The 25768-nt window shown below is 38.7% G+C and overlaps 1 long non-coding RNA gene across 6 annotated transcripts in view; it reads left to right on the plus strand.

Annotated features, from left to right (window-relative positions):
- Positions 1–25768, plus strand: part of LOC114017630 (uncharacterized) — a 520469-nt gene that overhangs the window by 338984 nt on the left and 155717 nt on the right. For all 6 annotated transcript variants that reach the window (XR_008734646.1, XR_008734645.1, XR_008734647.1 and 3 more), the window contains one exon: positions 10924–10971. This is a non-coding gene — a long non-coding RNA (uncharacterized LOC114017630). The remainder of the gene's footprint in view (positions 1–10923; positions 10972–25768) is intronic.

Raw genomic sequence — 25768 nt, forward strand, 5'->3', positions numbered from 1 at the left:
GAGAACTTGGAAATTCGAACAGCAACTAAAAAGCACTGTGTATCCCCCGGCAGCCTTAATTTGCATGATCAGCACTTGCTCAGCAGAGTACCATAGGTATTGGAGACCTTGGTATATTAAATGGGTCACATTTAACTGTCCTTGAACAATTTCTCCTCTGTATTAAACATAAACAAGCTTTTTGTCATATTCAGCATCACTGTTTCTCTTTTCTCCACACTTTCTTTGATACAGGGTAATTTTTCTATAGGAAATTTTAGAGGGCCGTAGTGAGTACGTTATGCCACTTTCCTCCCATAGTGTTGTTTAAAAAATCTGTACTTCTCTCATAATTTTCCTTGGGTTTTGGTTTGGTTTGGTTTGGTTTTTTCCCCTGACAGTTGGATAATTCCATCTAAGCAAAAATTAAAATTAAAAAAAGTTGGGTTTTATACCTGAGGATTGTAGGACAAAGTACACAGTCTCTTTTAGTTTTCTAAATAGCCTTTGGAGACTGTTGAATCTCTTGTCATGTAGATACCCTGTCATGTAAATCCACTGCCCACTGATCAAGCCGTCTGTTGGTAACCAGAAAGAAGACGCAAGAGACCACTGGTTTTCAGAAGGTACAGAAGAAACTGGTAGCAGAGTTCAAATGTAAATTGAGATAGATAGCAGGAAAATGTTCTTCTCTCTTTCACAATAAAGTCCAAACAAGTCCTTCTTTCACACCCTTTGGTGTTTTCATGTGATGTGTTAAATGAAAGGTTTTTCCTTCATGTTACAGAAGATACCTTTCTGTCCATTGAAATTCTTTTTTTTTTTTTTTTCCAATAGCATCCAGGAAACCTTTCCCAAAAGCTAGTGAGTGGTTTTATGCCCTGAATAGTTTTGAACAGAACTCCTTGAAGTCACTGTATCCGATGCCAAAATGTAAGAACATGCATTCAGTGAAGTGAAAGAAGAAGAGGAGAGTGGGGAAAAAAACTTTTAAGTTACTATACCCAAAGAAAGCTTTAAACAGTGTTGGTTTTAAGCATGCCACTAGCTTTGATTAATTAGCTTGCTGTTAAAACTATTGTACATTAATGTCTGAAAGAAAGGGACTGTAATTAAATTGTAAATTCTATTTGTTGTGCATCTCTGTTTCACAGATTTGTAAGTCTACAGTCCTGCACATGCAAAAATTCCCTATTTAGATCACCCATTTCCAAAATCCCATATATTGTGAAAGCTTGGATATCAAAATTGAACATTACTTTCTGTGAAATATGGGGGTGATATGTCAGCAAAATAACCAGGTTTCTTCAGGATTATTTGAAATTTGGCCCATTTCGTGTGAAAATCTAAACACATGAAAAGATTCAATCCTAGGGGAACTGAACACTCCTAATATATATGGGACCTAAAGAACTCTGAAGGTAAGACCTTGAATTTCAGTGGCTGAGTTTGAAATAGCTTCTTTTTGAAAAAACATTCATTCTTACTGTTAACATTTTTTTCCTATTAAGAAAAAAAGAAAAGCCTCAGCAATATTCACGTTCTTGAATAAAGGGTTCATAGAACACTTTTACTGACAGATTGCCTTTAAGGACTTCTTTGAATACATTACCTCAACAGTATTCTTAAATTTGACTGTCTTAAAACAGTCAAATAAGTTGGATAACTCCCTTCAATGTGTTTTCAATTGCAGATCATGGCACTTTCAGCCAACAATTTTGAGGAGATAACTTTTAATTACAATAATAAGAAACACATGGACAACGATTGATGCAAACCTGATGTGTTCTTTTACTTTATTAATCTTTCTAATTAGAGGCAAAAGAATGCTTTATCTGTTGAGATGAGTTGTAATGTTCTGTTGCGCTTTTGTGACTTAAAATACAAAAGGTGAGAGGAACTTGCACAGTTCTCCTCCAGCTTTGCTTACTTCCAGCTCTGTGTGGTGCCCCATGTGGCACTATACTGTTGAGGTTATGATACTTTTCTATTAGTTTTAGTTTAGTTCTACAAACTTCTTATAAGCATAGTTTACAGACTCAGAGGGCAAGGAAAGGAGAGACAATTTAACACCACCAGATGTCAGACCAGTTGCTTGCCAAAGGGTAGGATGTATGAGATGTTGAGAAAGACCCGTGAGATGTCTTGTTCTTTAACTCTCCTTAGCTTTTAGGAGCTGAGAGAGTTTAGTATGTCTTGGGCCTGCTGTGACTGTGGTTTGAATAGCTGTAGTTTAGGGTGGTGTGAAAAGACACAAACAGGATGATGTTGATTTAGATGCTAATGCAGGTCTTTGAAACAGATACTGTGAATCCTTTACCTGAACTGGTTTAATGGATTCACTTGTCTTGAGCATACAGAAGGTTAAATCCAGTTCCCTCTGTAGCTGAGATACTTTGCAAACTTACAGGTAAGGCTTAGCTTTCACACATTTGCCTGGAGTTTTTTGTCTTGCAAGCACTCTGAGTAAGGTTAATGGCCGTGATGGAAAAACAGCACAGAGGCTTTTCCCACTTTCTATTGTGATCTATTCTTTCATAGTATATAGTGCCAATAGTGTACCAAGTGAGTTACTAACGAGTAAAGGCAAGGTCTCTGCTCTAGAAGGTTCATATTCTACCTAAAAACATGACATCTCAGGGCTTTATAGTGAGGCATGAAGGCAATGAAATTTCTGGACAGAAAGGGAACAGAAAACCTAAGCCACGTCAAAGGCAAAGACAGTTTGTGATACCTGGATTTTGTGGTTCAGATGAGAAACCTGTAAATTAACCTAAATCAGCACAGGAATTAATGGAACTTCACAAAATATTCAGCAAACTAACAGGCAAAGAACAACACATGCTTTCAGAGACCTGAAGTTGTGTAAGCTTCCTGCACTGCTTTAGCAATAGCATATATATGACATGGATTCCAGCCAGTGTTGTGGCTCGGTAGTCTGTGCTAGCATGTTAGGATGCTGACTTTGGGCCTGATCCAAACGTCTTTGAAGTCAGTGGAAGACTTTGAACTTCAGTTAGTGAGCTGTGGAGGTCTCTTGAGGTGCTTTCTTGTGCCAGCCAATTTAGAAATTTCAGTGGGAACAGTGGAGAAATTCAGTTTCCTGTATCAACTGAAAGAAGGGAAAGGGAATTTAACTTTTTTATTCAAGAAAAATTTGCCAAAAGATCTTTGTGTCTGTCACCACATGAGAAAATGGGCTGGGTTTGGGACAGGGGATTGTAGTGGAGAGAGAAAAGCGGTTTGAGTGGCCTCACTTTGTGACTCTATTTGTGTGGTAGAAGTGGGTGTGCAGCTCATCATTGATGTAAATGTTTAGTCAGATACGGTCTGGTCTAAAGCCATTCCAGACAACCTGCAAGTAGAGCCACTAGCCCTCAGTGTCATTCAGACTGTGACCTTATCTGCAAATCAGTTCCCTATGGTTGCTTAAGTGGTGATACTTGTAGCAAGAGAACTAGAAAAGTTAGGCTAAAAAAAAAAAATTAAAATAAAAATAATTGGGTTTGCATTACGTTTATTGACAAAATGGTTGTTTTAGCCAAGCCCATTCATCCGTCCCTCAGTCTGGACACAGTAACTCTCCAGAACCACTCTAATGTAACAAGAGTGACACCGGGGAGTTGAAGTGCTCAGAAAGCCTGCATTTGTTTCAATCTGTCACACTCAGCATGAGGATGTATGGTGAAAGCATGGAGGGGATATTGCAGTTTGGGATTCCTAGAAGGGTGCCCTGGCATATATTCCTACACACATGTTTGTCATATCTAAATTATTGAGCAATTGAATTTAGCAATAATGACCATAAATTAACCATCTGTCAAAGATAAGGAATGTCTGCTTTAACCCTCAGGCTGCCACACATGCCTTTATATGGTGCCCACAGCATTCATTCCTTTGGTTGACAAAGTGGAAGCGTGGCAGCAGACCAAAAGTTAACATGGGGCGGGGGGTTACATTCCCTTCCACTTTCTGAGAAATTACTATTCTTTTGCTCATTTGTTTCAGCCAAAGTCTAGCAATATCAGAGTTGTTTCTGCAGATTGTTTTGATTTTGAAAAAGAATGACTGCTTTATGCTGCAAATACATTTCAGCTTTAAAGAATCAGGATCTTTTTTAATTATCTTTAATGTTACCTGGGAAGAGATGTACATGGCATAGAAGACTTACAACTGGAAACTATTGGATTTTTTTACTTAAATTGTCCTCCATCCTCCACTTCAATACATCATCTAAATGAGGCAGTGTATATCTTTAAAAATGTAGTACAACTGTATCTTCAAAGAGTTCAGAGATCATTTGCCAAACTTACTTCCTTGCTGTGTACTTCACCCATAAAAACAAGATTGAATCTTCAACATGCAGAGCAAAGCTTATAGAGGAATAAATGTAACAACTCATTTAGAAAGTTAGTAGGCTAGCTGATGGACATTTACGTGGTGGGAATTTTTGGGGTTGTTTTTTTACCTGCTTGGACTGAACTTGCCTCCTCACATCTATTTTCTAAGATCTATTCCTACACAGATTACTAGCCTCTATTATTAGATTTTTCTATGAAGACTAGTTAAAAATTCTAACGATATTCCTGTTAATTCTGTTTTGAGCACTGACTGGATCATCATAGGTGGCTGTAACTGCTTAGACCCGATTTTTTTTAAAAAATATAGTAATGTTTTGGGAGAAAATTTTCAACAAAACCTGTCCATCCATTTGCTGAGACTGTTGTGGCAGTCTTCACAAAGGCATTTGATTTCAGTAGTCTGGGAAATGAGTGTCTGTAGCATCTTGAGAAATGCAACTTGTCCAAGTATACTTTGGTTTGGGGGTGGGTTTTTGTTGTTTTTTTGGTGTGGTTTTTTTTCATGTAAAACTGAGCTGCTTTCCCTGCGCCATTCTCCTTTTCAATCCTTTCTGATGGTCTTAACTTCTAACTGGTCCACTTTGACCTTATAACTTGTAGAAATATCCATATGGAAAACATCAGAATGCTTAATGACTTTCATGATTTCTTTGGGAGGGGAAGAGGGAGCAGGGGAAATAAAGTTAATTCATCTTACAGCAAGCTCATTGGTATACCTAAAGTGGTCAGTCTTCTCACCTGTCTCTTACAGTAGCTGAACAGAGTCACAAAGGCTGCCTCTTTGCTGCTTGGGATTTAAAAGCTGATGGTACTGAGAAGAAACTTCCTCATCCTTTACCATGGGCTGTGAAAAGCTAAGTAGCTGGCTGCTACTGGTTTTACCAGCTTGGATAGTGCCTGTAAATCTCTTGCTCTGTGCATCATCTTTGGAAGAATCATCCACTGTCTGGAGCAGTTTCAAGGTCCCTTTTGCACAACTTGGGCTACAGGGCTAAGGATCTAGCCCAAGCAGCTAGCAATGACTTGCAGTACTTTCTTGTCCCACAATGAGAGATTGTAAATGTGCTGTCATGCACATCTTGCTGTCTTCTCAATGGCTATCTAGAACTTCCTCGGGTTCAGATCAGGCTTTCTCCATTTCTGCTTGGTAGAACTGTTTTGCTACTAGTACCTGAAAAAAGTCCTGAAATGGAAAGAAATACAGGCAATGCAAAAAGAAATACAGCTTTTTAATATCAGCTGAAGTGATCACAGGGTGTGGGGTATGTTTTTAAAAGATATCCGTCATTTGCTTCCTGAAGAGTCACGTTCCATGAATGGTTAATTTGGCTGGACTGTGTCTTATGTTTCAACAATAGTTCATGCTAACATACAAGTATGTAGCTTTGTCTTGAAAAATATTCTACAATACAGTCTCTTAAACAGTCTTTATCTTGCAGTTTTAGCTTCCCACCCTGCCCCGTACCCCCCTTGAAATGTAGGTGGTCACCCAAAGTAAACAGAATTCCTTGTACTCCCTCCACATCTGCTATGTGTTATCTGGCACTCACCTCTGACCCTGATATTCATCATAAGAATAAGAATTGCATCCTATTCAGCTGGTTGCATGCACTTTAACTCCAGTGATCGCTGGCTGTTGAAATAGCATGTGCTGGGAACAGAAATTGCTGAGACAGCATCAGGGTGTTCAGACTGGACTGTTCCACTTTCCCGTACACTTTTGGATAATAAACAGAATGTTAGAGATAAGCAGGTCAGCACAGTATACTGGTAGACAGACTTTGGTATAATTTAGGATTATACTTCCTAGTAAATGCAATGAAACAAGTTCGATACTGACTCCTAATGAGAAGGATTTTTGAAAACAGACTAGTTCTCTTCCCTAGCTGCTGTATCAAATGACATTATGCATCTGTATAGAGAAACAGTATCCTTCTGTATGGAAACAGTAAGTTTGAAAGTATGTTTGTGTTGCAAACAGCAATTAGTGATCCTCTGACTTTGGTTTAATAACACCATCCTCCATGACCTAGTGGTATCATTCAAGGAACTAAGTAATTTCTGTTGTAAGAGTTTTAAAATCTGACCTTAAATGTGAGGATCCATATGTTAGGATGAATACAGATCTGGTCTCTGTGACCCCGCTAAATGGAACCCATCTGAAATTTTTGTTTTTCGCAAGGATGAACAGAATTACTTTTTGGACACTGTGGAGGAAGAAATAAAACTGCCAATTTGCTCGCCAAGGGCGGATCGATTAAAACTTTGGGAACTTCCCAGTTGGAACTAGAATCTTCTTTATTTACTGCAGACTTTCTGCTACTTTTCTATCTTCTGTGAGGACAGAGGTGTGAGGGAGGAACCCTCTGCTAGTCCCCTAATCTTCAAACTCGCGTCTTTGATTGAATTATGATCATAGTCATGCAGTGCTGTCAGTTAAATGTGGCTTTGACCCATAGGATAAACTGCAAAAATCTTATGGGCCTTTAGCTGCCAAGTTTATCTCCCTCTCATCATCTCCCAACCCCACCTCTCCATCCCCAATTCTTTTTAATTTTAAAAAAATATATTTGGGAACCAACAGTGTTCTGAGACCAATGTGGTTTACCAGCTGCCACTACTGCCCTTTGGTGCTACAAGCTGCATGAGTGATTACTGACAAACAAAACCAAGACCTCCGTGTACCAACGCTTTTGGGCAATCTCAAAGTCATCCCAGCAAAAGCTGTTCTTGCAAGGGCACTTCTACTCAGAGGGTCATCATATGGGTTACAAGCATCTAGTAATGCTCAGTGATACATACAGATTATTAGTATGTGAATTGATTTTTTTTCCTTTAAATTGCTGCTTCACTTGCCAAGTTTGTTTCCTTGAACATGTCTGTATTTATATTTAGCAAAATTAACAAGGGATGAAATAGGTGCTGAGGATGTTAATTATGTAATTATATGAGCAAAGATGTACCATGTAATGGGCAGAGAAGAAAAATGACAGACCTTACATGAAGAAATTAAATCCCATGTTAGGTTTTTGATTAAAGTCCTCATCTTTACTGTGTTGCCAGTGGTCAATGGTGACCTCAAATGCAAAGGTGAAGGGGTTTATTTCTTGTTTGCATTTATTAAAGTATGCACATATGCATCTGATATATGTTCACATTAGTTAATTTTTTTTTACCAGCAGATTAAAATATGGGAGGCAGGATTCTCATTCAGGAAATCATCTGTTTGAAAAAGACTGTAAAGTGAAATGAAAAGGATTGTATGAACTTTAGTCGTATCTAAGTGGTTTCAGTTTGCACATTGTTAAAAGTCATGCAGTGTCCTTTGCCCTTTTCATCTTGTTTATTTTAATAAAGAAGACCAGTTAGTTTGAAAGGTATCAGAGTTCTCAGTACCAGAATTGACTACTGATCACCCTATCACTTCACAATTCTTTATATGTCAGGAACGCTTGAAAGTATATGCACATGTTTGTGGGGATTTTTTCTTTTCCTCCGGAGAGATTCAATTATTTATGCTAGAATTCTTCTTATTGTGAGTTATTTTTATAATTGAATCAAAACTGTGTAGGCTGATACAGCCCCAAGTTACCTTTGTGATCTGAAAAAGCCTCAGAATGGCCAAATAGAATAACTTTGTCACTTGTTTGTCATACCAGTTTTGACAGTGGGTCATTCCATAGATGTCTAAAATGATCTTTAGCTGCATTTTATGAAGCAAGAACTGTAATCCAATAACAATTTTCTGGCTAAGTGCTTCTCAGTTGCCACTGGGGACTAACTGCATCACTGTTGCTGCTCTTAAAATGAGCTTAAGCTAAAAGGACACAAATTTCATATTTCTTTCCTTATTTTCTTGAGAGTAATCTAAGAAAATAATATTTTAAATAATTGCATTCTGGTTCCTGAGGGACATCAGCATAATTGCATTGAGGATACCTTTATTTTTTTATGCATTTATTTATTAACAAAGAAGTACATTCCATCTGTAAACCAAACGGTTGGTCCAGCGGCACAAAACAATAAAGAAATGAAGCCTCTAGTTCATTAAATTGGAATATAGGGATTGAATTACTAATTTATGTTGGTTTAAATTTCATGTTATAAATTACAGGATTCTAAGATGTAAGGGAAAAATGTTCCCCATGATGCAGACTACCTACAGTTCCAGCCACAAAGATTTATATAAGACTCATTGGAGATGAAGGAAGGAGAGGTACTGAAGACAGACTGGCATGGTTCATCTGGTACATCGGTGGGCATGTCACAGAAGGCACAACTTAAAAAAAGAAATCAAAACACCACAAAACAAATGAGAAAAACCCAAACCCTTATTTAAACTGAGGATACTGGGCGCTGGGTGTACTTTTAAATATGGATAGTTTGAAATGCAGGTTTCTGAAACTCCACAACATGAAGGTCAGGTAACAGAAGAAATGAACAGTGATAAAGAGAGATGCTTCATAAACCTTAAGTGGTTTCATTTCATTCCTGTGTTATCTCTTCTGTCATCCACCCTAGTGTTTTATTCAGTGTAATCTTGTGTTCAAAACTTTCTTGTGAATTTAAATCTGCTATTAAGTTCACTGTATTCTGATCATTTTAGTTTGATTTCTGTGTATAACAGTCTCTGGAGTGGCCTGTAGAAGCAAATATAAAACCCATATAAGACAATATGTTCTTTTCAGAGTTATTATGTTGACTGGATTCCTACTATTGGGACCTGGTCCTCCGATTCCGGAGATGAAATCTTAACTGGCTCGTATTTCAGCCTTCAAGACCACGGGCAAGTCACTTTCTGAGAACAGCATGTGCCTCAGTGTTACACTTCTTCAAAAGTTGAGTTCATTTCCTTCTTGAGTAACATGAAGTGTTCCAGAAAGACTGCTGTCAGACTTTTCTGGATAAATATTAGCTAATCTTTCCCTTTCTTACATGAACTTGATAATTAATCTATGCCACCTGAATGGCAATCTGTCATGAATGTTCAGGAATTGACAGCTAATTTAATGAATCTTGAGAAGATGTGATGTTTCCAGCATTTCTGTAATGGAGCCACACTTACTATGAACTTAAACCACTTCCCCTCTTCATTCGAGCTTTCTCCTCATCCTCTGTGGGCTTTTGTTTGGAAACCAATTAAGCACAGCAGGGTATTTTAGTTTTGCCTGTATTCTGTGCCACATCTCACATTTTACAGGGTTTTAAGGAAGTCACTACAGTAAGTATTTAAATATATCTATGAAATAGCATGTGACATGCTTGTTTCACAGTCTTTCTCAGGCGGAAGTTACAGTTATGATGGGGGTATTTGCCTGCTAGAAGTGTAGTCTTTGTCAAAAACTTACTCAGTTATTTGATCATTTATGTACTTTGAACCACCATTAATTCTGACACACAAAATAAAAGATCAAGGTTTCTCCAGCACTTGTTTCATGGGAAGGGAGATTTCAGTCTCTTCTGACCATTAGAAGTGGCCTGCTCCACCCCATCTCACAGTCAGATGAAGGCTACAAGCCCTCAAGCGAGTCAGCAAGAATTGAGGCACTTTCATGAGCACCAGCTCTCTGCTCAGAACAAGGACAACTTTGATCAGGTTCCTCAGGGCTGGGCCTGTCAAGGTTTGGCCATCTCCAGGGGCAGGGATTGCACAATCTCTCTGACCTACCTGTTAGTGTTTTACTATCCTAATGGTGATTTCTTTTCTTTTTTTTTTTTCTTCCTTTTAACAATATTTACTTGTTTTAACTTGGTGTCCATTATCTCTCATCCTGTCACTTGTGCACCTCTCAGAAGAATATGGCACTCTCTCTCAGTAGTTGAAGATTACTTCCGACTGTGTTTGAGACTGGCTGCAGTTGCCCTTGTTTTGATGAACCTTCTTTGTCTTGCAGAGCTTCAGAATTTTCAAGAATAGTATTCTGCCTTTAGTAGTTCCTTGGACCTTATTTTTTGCATTTTGTTGAACGTCATCTAAGATTGATTGACGGGGCTAAACAATATTTTTGTGTAAGAATCAGAGTTTCTATTTCAAGGACTGCAATGTGGGCATATTTGGGATCTGTAAGGTGTGTAATTTGGATTTGATAATCATATTCTCAAAAGCTGCTTTATGAAGGACTATCATGCCTTTGTAGGTCATACTTTCGCTACAAAAACTCATGACAGTTTGAGTGCATTATCTCACTAAAGCTACGTGTATTTTGCTTGAGGCAATGGCTAAACACCATAAACCTTGATTGTTTCCAAAGGTTCAGAGAGGCCCAGAGGTCCTGAGCTCTAGTTCATGCTGATTGACCATAATGTATTTGAAGCTTATCTTTCTATACCTCATTGACTTGGAGTATGTAAGTGTTTGCATAGTACGAAAACGGTAAATGGAAGAATGGTGCCAATTACCAAATATGAACCAGGTTTCAGAGTGATAAGACATTCACTTTCCTTACAGATCTGGCCTTGCGATTTCTTAATCCTGCCAGGAGGATGATAGTAGGAGGTTTTATGTATACTTGGCTGAACAAAATAATCTTTAAATAAGTTTAATTAATAACTGTTGGTTTTGTTGTTTGTGTTTTTTTCCCAGTGTTCTCAGATGAGAGATAATCTGAGCAGCAAAGTATTTACAGCACAGGTAAGTCACACAACTGATTATATTCAAATTTTTTTACTAAAGTATTGAATTTATTGATGTGAAATTGACAACCTGCAGATTAGCAAAGCAAGGTCTAGATAGTACTCTAGAAGTACTAGCAAAATGACAGATACAGAGTTGGAGAATACAGCACACAGCTGTAAGTCATTCTAATGCTGACAGACCACTTCCAAGGCATAAAATTGTATTAGAGGAATAAGTCATTTTCCTGTATCGGCTCTCTCTTGAATCTCTTCATTGAAACACTAGCTTCCAGATCCGTAAGTCATTCTTACATGCCAGAGACAGTTCAACCTGTTGTTTCCTCACCTACAGTTTGTGAATTCCCTTCTGTTTTCTGTGGGTGTGTACACCCCTGCCTTCTCTGGTCAGCTGTCTCCTGCCATAGAGAAGTGTAAATGGTGTTCTCTTCCCCTGCCTTCAGAACAAATAAGAGGGTGAATTTACTCTGTTATTTTAAGGGGGAATTTCTTACAATTTGAGAGTAATGAGATTAATTACTTGAAAAGTAAAGGAAAGTGTTTGCATATCTCTTTACTGTGCAATAGATGCTATTTTTCTGAAGTAAATTACTGAAATGTATACTACAGAGGTGTGTGTGAAGAAATAGGTAGCTGATCATATTAGAAGTTTGAGTTTATATGAAACAACGTGAGTTGATAGACAAATATGGCTTGAGATTTTTGTCTAACTCTCGCTAGTTCTGGCCAACAGCATATTATCAGATTAGGAGTATTTTACCATCAGAATAAATAACTGAAAATTCATGCTGGACCCTATGCTCCAAGGAGCTTCTACTAACATTGGTCAGATGGAGCCCACCTGGGAGGACATTGTTGCTAGCTGCTTATGGTTATTGTGTATTAATCCTCTCATGAGTATCACATGCAAACCACAGCTCCGATTATCTTTTTGCTTTCCTCACATCTCCTTCTCGTCCGACCAACTTCTGTCTCTCTCCATTGTGCCTTTGAAGTGGGTTTGCTCTTTTCAGCTCCAGTGTAGGCATTTCTGCATATGCAGCTCCCAGCTGCATTCCACAGGCCTATATTCCAGATGCCCGTGAGAACCAAACAAAGCATTACTGTCTATAGCACAAAGTATATGGGAATACATCTGGAAGAGGGAAGTATTAGCTGCCTGACAACAAGGAGGCCACTATGGATGAAGAACTATTGTAAGAAATTGTAGCAAGAGGAGAAATAAGCTGTCCACTTTAAGTTCCATTTTTTAATTTTTTTTTTTTTTTACTTTGCTCTGACAAACTAAGAGTTTTAAGCCTACTGCTGGGATATTAGTTATTTCTTATTTGAGGTATTGTATTTAGCACTATACTGTAGTATTGTGGACAGGTTGTGAAGGGGGTCAACATTGGATTCAGTTCTGTAACTATTTAAGTGGACTCTGCCATCCCACACATTTTGCTTAGGGATCATTTGTTCTTTAACAGTGTTCTGTTGGTGACATGACTGAGCTCAGTTTTTGGCAGATGAGTTCAGGATGGGGGACTGTTTCACAAGTAGACAAGATCTATGTGCCTTTACTGTGCCTCAGCCTGCTTGTGTGTTTTCTGCTCTTCCTCTGGGCCACATACACAGTGTGAGCCCTCCAAATCTGTGGGGACTCTGGGGGTGATGAGGCATTTGTGTCTCAAACATTGTCACAGATTACATGCCAGCTGTGTCTGATCTGTTAGGCTTCCAGGCTTTCATTAATCCAAACAGAGTCCTCTTTTGATCCTCACATCACTTTGCATGACAGGTTTCTGGGCATCAGAATTGGTACTTAGGTGACTGGACTTGATATGCACACAAGAACAGTTCTTAACAACTAAAAAGAACGATGTCATTTGTGCCACAGAACACCTAAACCAGATTGTTTCAGAACATCTAAAAGAGCTTATATTCTCTTTCATGTTGAGAGTAACATGCTAATATTCAGGATTATTTTTTTCCCCTGAGAGTCTTAAACATAAAACACTGTTCTTCACACTTGATTTTTATAAAGTCTGGATTTATAAGGGATGCGGGGCACTGGATGTCCTATTTTCTGTGTTGGTATTGGGGCAGTTGCAGTTCTAGTTTTACCTTCAGCCCCTATAAACCATATCAGTATAATGTTGTTCAGCCAAAAAGCAGCCATTACATTTGTACTGTTTAAGTACATTGGACAAGTGGCAGTAAAGTAGACAATAACAGTTTTCTCTCACTCACATTTTTCAAAACATATTTGATAGCCTCAATGTTATAGTCAGGAAAAGCAGCCCTCTGGTTCTATCATTTTTATTAAATGCCACTGCTTTAAACTAACTGGCAGTAGGCTTTTTTCTACTCACCAAGCAGTTTACTAATTTAGATAACTCCTCAGTCATCAAAGCCTCCTTCTTTGGTCCCACCACAATCATTGTGACAGTTCCAGGTAAGAGTATTTGGCAGGGATAGCTCAAGGGTTCATTCTTTTCAGAATGTTTACTTTACCTGACATTTCTTTCCTGGGTGCCACAGTGATTAGTCATCTGTATATTATTTAAGGGAAGCTAAGGAATACTGTTCTCTCCATGTAAAGAAACAGCTAGGGAGTGTATAATAAAAATAAATAAATAATAAAAATCCCTCAGCACTGAAGAAGATGTACTAGAAAAGCATTAAAGTTGCACAGCAAGTGCAGAACAGTGTGTGCATGTGTATTCTAGATAGGGCAGAGAATATTGACTGCCATCAGGATTGCCTGAAAATTCTCACTTATAAACCACTGTAAACAAGATTGGTTTGATTTATTTTTAATCTTCACAGACTTTACTGTTTGTGTTGATATTTTCCATGTTGGGCTTCCTCCTGGAGCAAAACATTTGGAATGACTGATCAAAATGGCTTGGTTGTTTCTGGAAAGGAAGTGAATATGTATTGCTCTGAATAAAATTTTGAGTACTCCCTGCCCCACCCCACCCCCAATTGCATCTTTCTTTTGTTATTTCAAAATACCATCAAAATCTGCTGTCAAAATGTGATCTTTCCTTGAAGTACCGGTTCCTGTTGAGAAAGATGCTATTGTTTTATTCCATGAGCTGAAATGATAGAGGTCTGTACAGTTACTCTGACTATTGCTAGTGATTCTACTGAGCCGCAGGCTTGTCACTAGGATTCCAAGCTGTGGCATTTGTGGAGAGCTGGATAGTTCTGAATTTTTAGAAACTTGGTAATTTACAAATAAAAACTGAGATTGCAAGTTGAGAGTTTGAAATCAGGGTGAAATCTGCTGGATAAAGCGTGGATAGCACTCACTTGAGCAGTTCAAATTTTTCAAATCCAATATTTTATTTTTTCTGTTAAGTGTGTGCCTTCAAGCCCTTTTTATGGTATGCTTTTCAAAACTTGCTCCAGAGACAGAATTATTAATCTCCTCTTAGGTTTCTGTATAGCGCTCAACACTACAGTGCTTCACAAACCATTAATGAAGTTATTTTCACAACACCCTGGTGAAATGAGAAGGAATTATTGTCCTCATTTGACAGATGGAGACTGGGACACCGTAATTCAAGGTTGAAAGTACCTACTAACTTGGGAACCCAGTCTGAGACATCCAGCTCCAATCTTTTTCAAAATATTTAACATCGGGTAGTAAGCTGAAAGCACAGATCCCTTTAACTTTAGCTGCATTTGTGAGTGATCAGCACTTTGAGCAAGGTACCCAGATTTCAAGTCAGCTATGGAGCACATGAGGAACATAGAATTGATGACCTTGTATGAAAAGCTTGGTTTTAAGAACTTGTCCTGTATCTCATAGACTGTCTTGTAACAAAAGGAGGTGTAGACTGCAAACTCTTCAGGGCAACTTTTAAACTACCTTAAGCAGGAGACTGTATTTTTTTTTCTTTTCTTCCTGCATTCCTTGCTCATTACACAACTCTGAACCTCAGCAATGAACCTCAGCAATGCAGGCGGCAGCCCTTCTCCTCCTCAGGCAGCCATGCTATGCACCGCATGAAGTGGTAACCTTGTGGAAAACTCAGTTTGTGATTATATAACTAAGTTGTATGATGTGTTTACTAAATGCCGAACTCTTGTCCTGTCTTTGATCACAAACAACTGAAGTCTGAGGTGTATCAACAGAGAGAACTACTGACTACTAATGAGTTGGCTAGTATACTGGCATAAAATGGCTCTGCAAATGTTTGTGTAGGCAGATATAGTTTGAACACTGATGACCACTGCTCAACTGTACCGATTTCCTCCCATTCTCCATCTCTTGTCCCTTGTTTTCTACCTAGATCCCAAACATTGTAGGGTAGGGTCTACTATGTTTTGCTTGTATAGAACTTATTATAATGTGGTCTTGATCAAGGGACCTCAGCTGCTCTGATGGAGTCCCTGTTTGTTCACATTATTCATGTTATCATCTGAAAAAAATTAGTCTCTCAACTACTTAATTGAAATATTTGCTGTATGGACTGTCTTCCGTGGACCCCAGTGGTGATCACTGACAGTTGGCTATGTGCATTGCCCACCTAGAACATTGCAGGGAGAATTACAATTTGTTCACTAACTTTTGTTTCTCTTAAGTGAATTTAATGTGTTTTATACTTTTCAATTTACTAAAGTGCTAGTAGTTTATTAAAACAGAACATTAAATTGACCTGTATACCTGTATCACAGGACTGTTGTGAAGATTAATAATTAGATAATGTTTGTAAAGCACTTTTTATAAGTGAAAAGTGCTATAAAGTGCTAAGTATTATTATTGCAGCATGATAGAGATCACAAAACACAAGTGAATTAGCTCTAGGTTTAAACCTTATAAGGCAAAGCATACCAGGGGCAAAATAACATTACAGTTATTTTTCTTACATCCAGCACTTCATTAACTACCACATAGGGTTATATAACTCTGTGAGAGTCTAACTTAGTAAAGTTTATAATCATAGCAGGAAAAAGTTCTCACGGGTTTTGCAGGCAAGACTTGTGTGTACAGCTTTTAAGGTCACACAGAGTTCCTCCAGCTATGCAGCATTAGTGCCTCCAGTTGCATGTAGGGACATCACTGCCCACTGGCTCTCTCCAAGTTAACCCCTACCACAGGAATGCCACTGTCTAGCTTTGATCATACGTGTCACTAAATACAGGTCTTCACTGCATGTAAAGTGGCATAATACCACTGAATGAATACAGACATCTTTTTCTCAGGATTTTACTATGCTTTCTCTCACCAGCTCTTTTCCACAGTCTCTGTCACTCCTTAATCTCTGCTTTTCCTCTAAATTTTTACTGGAGATGTGAGAAAGACACACTCCAATAAATCCATTGCTTGTTTTCTGGGTGTAGTCAAGTCTTTAATGTCTTTGAGAAAGTCGGTCAACACTTCCTTTCCTCTTTAATTCTCACTTCTTGCTTATCTTGCTCCAGGTGGCCTATTGCTACTGCCGCAATCATTGCTTTTCCTAAGGATGCCATAAACACAGAATATTTTCTGAAGTCCAGTTCTGGTGCTGCCTGTTTTCTGCTCCATCCTCTGTAGGATGATCTTGGGCCAAAACCTTGAGAAGTGGCATTTGCTACTTGGTATAGCTACCTGCTGTTTTCTGAGAAAAGGAATGTGAAGTAGCCTCCTCAGAGAAGTGTGCGAAAGCTTTGGAAGACAGTCCATTAAGAAAAATTACATGCCTCTTTCAGTTGGATTTAACTTCTTCTAGGCTACTTGATTATCACTTTTTCTTTTTTTTTTTTTTTTTTTTGGGGGGGGTGGAGTGGGGAGTGTGGGGGGTGTATCTTGTTTATTTTCCTCCTTCCCTCCCTTCCTCCTATAGGAACTCTCAGTAGATGGCCTTTTAAATGCTAGCTGCTGGTACATGGACTGACTCTGCAAGTTCCTTTTAAATTTTATACTAGCCATGCTAGTCTGACTGAAGCATTCCTGTCTTATCTCTAAAAAACAAAATAAAACCCACAAAAACAAAATATGTGCACCAAGGAACCACATCCCCCACTACAATTCACATCCAAGTTACTGTGGTGAGTTTACTGCATTTGTTTGCTTCTGAAACATGCAAAATCTGTGTTGAAATGTCAGGTCTTATATGGTGAGTGCTGAAGAGAAACCATTTACCTTGAGCACCAGGCACATGAGCTTCAGGGGAACAATTTCTGGACACTTCACAGGTGTTTGTTAGGATCTAATTGCAGCTCACAGCAAATTGCAAAGCACCTGTGCTGGGAGAGACTTGCAGTCTATAGAGCTCACAAGATCATGGCTTCTTTTCCATATTGTCTTTAGACATCCTCAATATACCCTTCTTCAGGCAGTCTCAGGAAAGTGACACTGGGGTCCTCTGTAAAAGGACTCAATCTGCCTTCACATCCAGATGCTGACTGTGACATACAGTCACCATGTGGGCTAGAATAGATGCAGGCTGGAGAGAACCGCAGCCCTGTGACCTGCCCTGGTCCACAAGCACATTCATATGTGCAAGAGGGGTAGCTGAGGCTGCCCTGCAGGACTTGCCCATGAGGTAGCCATGTTGGCCCTTCTGCAGGATGCGAGGTAAGCAGAGCTGAATTTGATCATAAGCACAGCCCAGTGCCTCTTGTACGTACTGGTAACTTTGGGAGATAGATATGAGAAGTGCTAGAATGAAAATGTAGATGAACAGGCAAAAGATTTGATTTATGGATCTACTGATGCATTTCTATTATATTTGTGGTTTTGTGCAGTGATATGATTTCTATGTGGGTAACACAACGAGGAGAGTAAGCTCTAACTCTGTAAAGGAAAGAGAAGCTCCACTTTATCCAAATTGGAACCAGCTGATTCCAAAAACCAGCAGGGTGGGGAGGGGATTATTTATAGTCAAACCAGCAAGGAGAGGATTATTTATAGCCAAACCTGGAAGCAGTGTGACAGGTAGTGAGGAGTACTTGGGTCAGGCAAAGACATCTGCTGGGTATGTCAGCAATACATAGGTAACTCTGTATCCAGCAGTAAATGATAGGACAGAAATTACAGCTGACCTGGAGGAAGAAATGTTGCAGAGGCACATTTGAGGGAAGTAACAATGTGTCAGGCAAAAGAATTAACTAAAATTAGGTATGCCAACAAACATAAAATCTATGTACCAATGAGAGACTTAAAGTCAAAAGTAGGTGAACTAGGTGTCTGGGGATGGAAGAGTGTAGAGGAATGCAGGCAGTGGGTTGATCAGCATTGATAATGTGCAGCTGTGGCCTTGCCTCAGCGACAGTGGGTTGATTGGCATGGATGATGTGCAGCTGTAGCTCGTTCCTGATAAGTGGTTAAATAGCCCTGAGGATTGGGGGGGGGGGGTGTCAGGTGGTGGAGGGGCAGTATGGTCTGACTTCTGGGGGAAGTAGATACAGCACAGCCAGTAGAATCTGACCAACGGTAAAGCCTTGTTGCAGTCTACTAGTTTCATTGTGCTGCAACAATTGGTGCCCCATGTGAGGCTGACTGAGTTGGACTCCAACTACAACGGAAAAGGACTGAGCTTTCAAAGTAAGTGCAACTCAAACAGTTGATACTAGTGCAATATTGTAGTATGTAACTATTAGCTGGGTAGAGTAGATCAGATGCTGGTGTGTTTCAGTACATGGCTATAAATAATGTAGACCAGATCAGCCATGAAGATGGGGCATAGCTTTCTGTGGTACAACCAGTTAATATTTCTCAGTGAAAAAGTATACAACAACTTGATAGGGAACTGCTGGTCTTCTACTACAATGTTTCTAAATGTTTTAGGAGTATCCTAAGCTTTGTGTAAGCTCCTTGGTGTGGATTTATTTTTAAATCAAAAGAAAAATCACTAAAAATAATGGTAGGTTTATACCACTTGTTGGCTGCTCAATGAAATGATGTTGAAGGCCTGATTCTTGTTCTCACTAATGTTGCTTGCTGTTACTCTGGCATTATATAATGTAGACAGAAATGTGTGGAGACCTACTGCTTGATTGTAAAGAAGGGTTAATGTAAACTAAAATTGTTCCCTGTCTGTGTAGCTGTGAGGAATATCAAAGAGGTAGTAACATTTACCCATCTATAAAATGGTTGTATGTGACAATAGGGCAAGGTTTCTTGACAATTCAGATGATTACACTCAAGATCAGCTACTTCTTCAGACAGGCACAAATGGAGAGCTCTGTCATACGTTAATTGCCTCAAGGTACCTATTTATACTTAGTAATAGTAGCCACAGTATAATTAGGTTTCATGTCTTTGGAGAGAGAGCACAATAACCTCTGTGGTTCAACACTGGGAATCCATGACTGGACTGTTTAAACCATTCTGAAATGTGCTTTGTGATGTTTGCAGTGTCTAAGGCAAATTTGATGGGCTAGAAAAGTGCAAGAGATTTTTCTCATGTTCTGGTCATTTTCTATTTTAAAAAGAAATTAATGAACAAAGAAACAGAAGAAAACTCAAGATAGTCAAAGACCTTACTGTAGGAGAGACTTGGGTTTTTAATTCATAGTGGGAAAAGGTGCAAAATGAAGGAGTCTAAAAAGCAGAGGAATGTTTTGAGAGCAAGAGGATGACTTGGTAAGCAAGAAATACGGAACTGGTCAAATGAAATTTCATGCATCTCATAATTAGCATATAGAATTCATTGCCATAAGATATCATGGGAGCTGAGCACTTTCAGGTAATGAGAGAATCCAAATTACGTTAGGTACAATAAAAACTGTAATAAAGATGTAAAACTTTATGCTTGTGGACAGGAGTCAAACACGTGTGGAGGGGGTTCCAAGGAATCTCCATGCTTGAGATGATTATTCCATAATTTTCCTCTTGGATTTTTTTGCTTTCCTTTGTAGCAATAGGTACTGATGCAATTGAGGATCTGCTGAGGAACTCTGTGTTCTCTTGCATTTATGCTTGTGTAGGATGGGAGGAGAGGGTGCTACAAGAATATGCTCCTATTCAGAGCCTCTCAGGAGGAAATAACTCTTAGACATTGCTAGAGAACACAAGCAAAGTAACCTTGCTGTAACTGGCATCAGGGTGTGAACTCCACAGCTGCACAGAAGACCTGGTCAGGTTACCCTTAGCTCTCAGCCCCCCATAGCTGAGCCAGGGGTGCATTCTGTGCAATGCAGAGTCCTAGATGACTTTCTGCAATCTCATTGTATTTTTGCCCCCATCTTCTCCTTTAAAGTAAATTTATCATTTGCAGTACATAAATATATTATTTGTACTCGAAAACAATGGTTTCTCATATGTAATCTACCTCACACTGACACTCTGCAGGACACGGGTTGAGTGGTGTTTAAGTGGCAGTACATGTTGGGTCTGTTGCCTGGGGGTCTGGGTGCAGCCTCCAGCCTGCTAGGTGAGCCAGCAAAGGAGGTGTGCTTCCCACCCTGGCTCCCCCATCAAACTGGGACTGCATCTAGCCATATGGTGGTCTGCTCACCTGGTCTCTGTTCTGCATGGTGAGATAGAGAACTTTAGGAACTGCTTTCCCAAACCAAAGTGAAAGTATCTTACCAACTGAAAATGGCAGTAGATCGCTGCTAATGCTCTTGTCATTTCCAGAGGTAATGTATTTAATCCTGTCTTTCACTGTTGCTTGACCCTATGGCTGCTGTAGCCATTTTCGGGCACTGAATTAATCTGAATGGAAACATGGGCAAAAAACCACAGTAGCCACACTATATTTATTATGCATTTGAGAAGGAAGAAGAAACTGCTTCAGCACTGCTTCCTTCTCATACTTCATATCTCTAAAAGTAGCTAGTTAATTGCATTCCATGGTTACTGCTATTGTAATATGTGCTTATTTGAAGTGCAAAGATAATCATCGATTGTACACTTTTGACTACACTATTAATGGTTTCAATACCCACATTGTGTTTACATTTTGCTTTATAACTAACACTTAGCCATTGCGGTTTTATACATGTAGTAATTCGGTGAATACTGTCTCCATGTAATGCCCTTGCCATTTCATTCTGTGGTTTTAAGTGTTGTTTTTCTAGGAAGGTCTTGAAATGTGGGGCATTATGTATGAGTTATGCTAATTTGTTAGGGCAATGAATACATTAATTTCATTAGTAAATGGCCTCAAAGCAATAATTACCAGTGTAGGTGTGTCAGAAACGATCATGTTCAGTTTTGCCAGTTAATTATTAAGATTTTGTTCTAAGGGACCTAGATTTGACATCCAGCTTCAATTTAGCCATAAATAAGTCTGAAGTATATCGGGCTGAAGAAATCTAGCCAAGAACTTGTTTTGCTCTTAGAAATTCCTACATTTTGTCTAATTGTGACTGCCAATAAGATGCCAAAATAATTAGTGTCAGTGATATGTTTATACTATACCTCCCAAAAAGGCACATCATAATGAAAATAGCAATCGTACTTTCTCATTTCTCTTGTCTCGCCTTATGTTACAGAATTGTGAATTATTCAATGGCAGTATTACTTGCTAGTGCAGTATTAAATTTGAAATGGCTGCAGATTATTGTTAAAGCTGAAGGGTGTTTTTTAATGGAGTTTACTTCTAATGGCCTAATTAGGTTTCTAAGTTATATCTGTGCACTTCTTGAACTTTACATGGCTAACACTGTAAAGGAGACAAATGGAGGCACCTGTGCACCTAGATTACTTTCCATGGATGTGACCCTATTTTTAATTACAGTGGACCTGTTGAGAGCACCTAATAAACCACTGCTCAGTAATAATATGCTTTTAGGCACCTTACAACTGTATTTTTTCCAAAGAAAATGAAAAATTGTGTGCTTGAGCTGAGATATATTTCTCAATTATTAAAATGGTAGCAAATTAGAATTCACCAATGTTTCATTTTTGTAGTCTGCTTTGTAAAATAGTGACATACAAAGAGGCACAGAGGCCTTCTGTTCTAATCACTTAAGTTACAGCTTCTTTCAAAACTTATGTTTTAAACTGCAAGGTGAAACTTTTCAGATCACTACAGAATATTGCTAGAAAAATAGAACTGATAACTGTTTACTGTCTCTTATGTTACATCATCAAAGATGCTGCACTACTCGGTTTCATCACAAGAAAATGCACCATATATGGAAGCAAAGGATATATAGGTCTCCCTATGTTTCCCATCAACGGACATGGATAACAGCTGGTCACAACAGCTATATTGGCCCTGAAATCCATTTTATGTTGAGTGCAGGACTCCAGCCAAGCTCTTCAGATTTAGAGCAGAGGCCATCATTGGTCCAGTCCAGTAAGTATATACTCTGCAGAGTTTGCTCCTTGGCCTTGTTTCATAATCTCAAGCAGAGTCAGTGAATAATGATATTACATCCAGCTTCTTAGATTTCCAGACACAAAGAGTGGGTGTCTAATTGTGGTTTTCTTCTTTTGCATGATTGATAACTTTGCATTAGTTAAGCTGATATTCAGTTTGCCTTGGGACAGATATAAGTAAATGCAACTGATCTCACAATGAGTTTTGGCATGTATCTGGGCAGCCTAGTTACTTTACCTTTTTTCTGGTCAAGCTTCTGAGAAACCTAACCGTGCAAGAAAAAACAAGTATTGTGCTGTTACTACAGTAACTGCAGGCCAGCATACCCATTTCTCTTGCTGGATGGCTTTTATTCTGGACTGCTTCTTTGCTGCTCCAGTATTTGTTTAGAGACTCAGAACCCAAGGGAATGAGATCCTTTCTGTGTCAGATTGTGCCCTTTTCCCAAGACACTGGGAGGAAAATGAGTCTTTCTTGTTTATTAGGTAATTAAGTGAAATATATTGATAGTTAGCATTCAAACAAATATAGAGTGGCACAAATCTATCAGAGTGATTTAGGAATACTGTTCACCATAGAGATTCTAGAATATGTAGCAAAATGTAGACAAAATCCCTTCTTAAATTTTATTCCCAGAAGATAAATCCCCTGGGAAATCAAGTTTCGTAAAAAGCTGTCAGTAGCAAAGAATTTTTTTTCTTCCCCTGATCAAACATCCTAGTCTTTCAGGGAATAGGTTGCCAGTAAGTCTCTTACTTACCTGCATATTCTTATTTTTTGCCATTAGTATCAAGTTTAAACATTTAAGGATTGATTTAATATTTATGGCACAGTTTAATAGAAGTTTAGTGATGTAAGGGAGCTGGTTGCAAAGATGTGCCCCACTAGAAACTCATTTACTTACAGAATCAAATGCTAAGTAAAATAAACAGCTTGGCTTTCTACTGACATTTTATAGCCACCTTAAGGGAAAGGTGGGGATGGGGGTTCTGTTGCCATGTGGGTTTAATTCATGAACTTCCACTCAGAGTGCTCAAAGGCAATGTGGTAGTTGAGCCAACTTTCTCTGTTAAATCGCAAAAAGGAAGATTTTTTTTTTACCAAATACAGGGGATCAACTGCAGCTGCAAAGAGGAAATTTAGAATTATCATCATACCAGTATCAGAAGGTCCTTTATATTTATAGCTTCATAAAAGTTCACAGCTAGAGTATTTGCTGCCAACTCATAAAAGAACTAATGAAAATTTCTGCCGATTTTTTTTCATGGATAGTGATTTCTTAATCCCCTAAATCCTGATGAATTCTTGTATTCAAAACATTTGTAAAGGAGGAGGGAAAAAGACTTCTTGTTGCCTTAATAGGGTAGGTCCCACTTAAACTGTAGCACAGTTTGTCTCATAGTGAGTTTTACTTAGGTAATATTGCCATGCTCCAAGTGTACCCATTAACACCAAGGTGACTGTTTGTGACCAGTATTATTCAATGTAAAAGAAAAAAAACTTATAAAATTGTTGCCTTTGTGAAGGTAAATTGCTGTATTGTTTGGATAAACTTTAAAATTTGATTTATAATCATAACAATGATTATTGTTTCAAAATTAAAAAACTAATTAAGTTTCTTTCAGATAAGTAGTATTTGGCAGTAATGAAAACCTTGTGGTTTAATGTATCTCAAAGGGTGTTGTAACTGAATGTTGTAATTCTCAGGCTCTCTGAGTTCTTGTGGCTAAAAGCAAAAAGCTTTTTTTACTTACATTCCTAAAACTGTGAAAATTATATAAATGTTTTTCTTTTCAGCTGCTTTGGAAAACCATTCCTGAAAGGAGAAAGGAAAGCTAGTGATAGTAAAGAGTTAGGTGAATATTTATCAAATCTGAGGATAATGAGTTTTAGTGATTTTTCTAGTTACAGATCATTACACACCCCCACACACCCCATCCCCAGTTATTATGCTTATAATGTCAAAGCTGCTCTAAACTTGTCACTTCTACAGTATTGCTCTGTCCCTTCTTTGCTGTAACCTCATCTAGTCTGGGAGAGTCTTTCTCAAGAATAGCATATATCTTTGAAGTTCCATGCTTAAAAGTTAAACTTGGAAGTATCTTTGAAATTATGTAGTGAGAAATGTTCTGGATTGTAATAACAGAAGGGTGTCACTTGGTACCACCAGAACAGAGAGGGCATGTTTCAAAACCAGAATGTTTCCAACACTAACTGCTGCAAAAGGATTTATCCCTCAGAAATAGGAGCTTCCTTAAAGGAGCTAAACTAGCATCATAGCATCACTCTAGTTTTATATTTAAACATCCCAATAAAATGACTTCTGTAGATGTGGCACTGGTAACTAGGAGAAAATCGCAACAGATTCTGAAGCTCTGAAAAGAGCAGAATCATGTAGGAGCTGCCCTTTGTGGGAAGAATGAGGAGGGGAAGAGTGGAAAGTGTTGGGGAGAAGAAAGCCCCATTATTTTCACCATGCTGGTTCTTTAGCTTTCCGAGTTTGTGAATAAGGGCAGTGTCTGCTTAGTTGTGAAAACTTGCTTTTTTTCTGCCAAAGAGTAATAGTGCGATGCGGTATGACCTCTGTCTGAGAGACACACCTAACATTGCTGAGCCATTCAGGCTATCCTCTTAGCCCAAGCTATTTTATCATTTTGCATGCAGTGTGCCTCAAGCTGTGCAGCTATTTATTGAACTAGGCCATGTTACTGTTTGACTGAGAGGAAGACAAATGTTCCATATTATCCTTAATTTCCATATAATTGTTTTAATCTTTGTTTTATAATAAATGTATAAAAGTGCCCTGAGGGTACCTTTTTGTTTGGTATTATAGGTGTCTCATTTAGAGTCCAAGCAAGATGGAAATGTTCAGGTCTGCTTTTTCTTCTGCTCACCTGAATGGTTCACAAGATACACTCCAAAAATAAAATAGTCTGCCATTCTCACTGCAGAACTCTACCTCCACACGTGAAAGCATGTGAGGCTTGTGTTTCCCATCCATTTCATTCTGGATATATTTAACAAATCAGATTAGGACAACTGACAGCTTTGGCTGGAGAAATGTGCTCCTGCCAACTCCAGAAAACATTTAGCTATTGCTGGGGGATTGTATGTTCCAAGTTAAAAGGAACTGGGGAGTAAGGGGAAGAAGGAATATCTTACTTAAGACTCACCACTGCTTCCTGTATTGCATCTTGACTGTATATTTATTCACAGAAGCTGAACAAGTAGTCTTACATAAAGAAAATCAGCTTCCAAAACTTCTAAAGGGTCAAGGTTTATGAGAAAACACACAGGAGTCTCGTATGGAGTCCTTTCAGTTTGGCACTCTACCTAGGTGTTTTATGCCCAGTTAATGACTTGTGTCACTTAGCTCCCAATGGCCAGCTGCCTGTAACCTTCACTCTTGGACTCTTTAATTCATAGTGGCATTTTCAGCTGTGTCTTTGTTTAGGAGTGGCTGCTTCTGGATGCCACTCCATCCATACACCTGAACTCCACTCGCACAGATGCGCTAAGGTGAGGACTCCCTTGGGAGTATCC

The sequence above is a fragment of the Falco cherrug genome, chromosome 12 (assembly GCF_023634085.1).
Source record: "Falco cherrug isolate bFalChe1 chromosome 12, bFalChe1.pri, whole genome shotgun sequence".
NCBI classification, from domain to species: domain Eukaryota; kingdom Metazoa; phylum Chordata; class Aves; order Falconiformes; family Falconidae; genus Falco; species Falco cherrug.